The 2,500-nt window shown below is 41.6% G+C and overlaps 1 protein-coding gene across 1 annotated transcript in view; it reads right to left on the reverse strand.

Moving 5' to 3' along the window:
* LOC137996399 (tetraspanin-33-like) overlaps window positions 1-2,500 on the reverse strand; it is a 16,276-nt gene that overhangs the window by 3,608 nt on the left and 10,168 nt on the right. The window lies entirely within an intron of this gene.

Genomic DNA, 2,500 nt, shown 5'->3' on the forward strand with positions numbered 1-2,500 from the left:
GAGTTAACGAGTAAGCTGTTTTGACAGCACCGGGCAGCGATCTCCCATAGATCCTCTGTTAACTGATCCTCAGCTGCATCGGCGTGTCGAACAGGGTCTGACAAAAACAATCGCGAGTCATCTACACAGCACTTAAGTGAGCCAGCGTTTAGGACAGATGGCAGATCATTAATGGCACATCATCAACAGCAGATGGCAGATCATCAATGTATATGTTACATAGGGGACTGGACCCAGGATTGAGCCTTGTGGGGCGCCATGTGACAATTCCACCTGACTGAAGTAACTCAGTCAACCGTTATCCAAAAAGAACTACTAACACTCGTTTTACAAAAAACAATCAAAGAACGGCATTGACTCCAAAGGTAGACAGCACTAGCTAATATTTACTCCCTGCATGCTAAAACGATGTTTCTAGTATTTATTAAATTGCACGTTTCAGTTTGTTTATTTATTTCTTTGTTAATTTTTATTTTAGAGGGATCTATTATGCTCTGAACTGAGCCAGGAACCTATATGGTAAATTTGAAAGGAAGTGAATGTAGAGCACCTCGGGTTATCCTAATTTCAACACCGTGGGCTGTATTATTTCATGCAACCATGCATGTACTTATAAATAGTGTCAACTTTCTTTATCACAGAACCACCATGAGAGTGATGAGGTTCTTCTGAGAATCGATTGTGATGGAGGTATTTTCTCCTTGTCAAGCTAAGGTAGAGCCCAACAGCTTGTGTTGCTAATTCAACTTTGTGAAGGAAACACTCTGCATTCTTAACGCATTTTCCATTGAAGCAACGTCATCAGAATAATCTAGATCAGGTGTAATGGTTACCAGGGTGGCACGCGAGAGTTGCAGCGACACTTAAAGTAGGAAACCATCAGACACTGTGATCGAATGACGCTGTGCATATCAAAATCAAGGACTACGAAGAAGAAAACTGGAGATTGTAGGTCGCTCACTTTCAACACTGGTGTTGATATTGAATGGTGCCGTGTTCCCTCAGAAGTTAACGCAATGTACGTGACCTTCAGTGGCTTACCAATAGCAGATGGTATTCCATGAGCATGAAGTATCTCGAACATCCCTCCTTTGATAGAGGCCAAGGCCTTCTAGATCTTGAATACGATGACACCTTCTTTCACATGATTTTGAAGCTCCTAAATAATACTGCAGAGAGACAGCATTTGCACGATGACATTGCGCTCTGGGGAATGAATCCATTTTGATTGTTTAGCAAAGGCCGATTGCGAATTTTTGCAGCGACCTATAATAGCCAAAAGCCTTCTTCCTCGGTGGTTGTGCACAAGTCAGAGGGACCGCCTTTCTTGGAATCGTTCTGATGCCAAAAATTCCCCATTTCGGTCTAATTCCTGATTCAATTCAGTTCAGCTGGTTTATTTTTTCTATCGACTCTGACGCTCTCATCACCGAGTCAATATAGCACAGACTAATTTTTACCCCATTATTTTGTACTACTGATCTAACTTGTTTCGCTGAACTGTCAGTTTAAATTATTTACGGCAAAGTTACACGCGCGCGTTATTTCCGTTTAGTTTTAGTTCTCAGATAGTACGCGCGCTGTGATTGGCTAAATTAGTGGGCCGTATTCTACAGTACGTCCTGCTGTACACCTCAGTCCGCTAAATTTGAAATTTCGATAAAACATTATCTAGCAAGTTTTTCATGTCGTTTCTTTTACATGAACTCGTAAAACTGTTTGAATCTTGTAAGCAACTATTTCAAGCAGCCAAGAAGATTTTGACACGGCAATCTTTGCGGCAGTCGAACCTTCCGCTTGACTTCGACTAGTTTCCTTGCCCACACAGCTGATTACCACAGAGATATAATACACATCTTACTAACCTCGTTTTCCCTGTCCGTACAGTAAATTATGGACCCTTGTTTTTCCCCTTCGATTTATGGCCCGCGAGCGCATAAATCGAACTCGGTTGGTAAGAAGTATTTATCAGTTTTGCACACGCTTCATTTAAATAAGCCCAGCAACTTGTCGCACAATAATGTTGCGTTGCAAGTTGAGCTGATGCTTTGTTGCGCGTATTACCACCTTCTTGCGCAACATATTTTTGTGTTGCAAAACGCAGACGTTGCTTTTACTTTTTGCAACACGAAAATTTGTTGTGCAAGAAGGTGGTAATACGCGCAACAAACTACCTCAACTTGCACCCCAAAATTGTTGCCCGACAAGTTGCACGAAATTTGTTGCCCGTATTACTGGGTCTTTAGTCTCAGCCACCTTACTTACTTAGTAGAGTGGTGTACCAGTGCGAGTTTTTCAGTTGGTTTTTTTTTTATTCATTCAAGCTGACCATTTGCTAACCCGTGTACAGTAGAACAGCTTTGCTAACTAAAAGTGTGAACTCATGAACTGTTTGTCTATTACAGAGGCAGTCATAGAAGTAAGTGTGTAGTCAAGTTTACTGTCGCTTCTTTCTTTCCATTCATTTCCGACATTTGTAAGGTGGAGTATTAACGGACCT

The sequence above is a fragment of the Montipora foliosa genome, chromosome 3, assembly GCF_036669935.1.
Source record: "Montipora foliosa isolate CH-2021 chromosome 3, ASM3666993v2, whole genome shotgun sequence".
In the NCBI taxonomy this organism is placed as follows: domain Eukaryota; kingdom Metazoa; phylum Cnidaria; class Anthozoa; order Scleractinia; family Acroporidae; genus Montipora; species Montipora foliosa.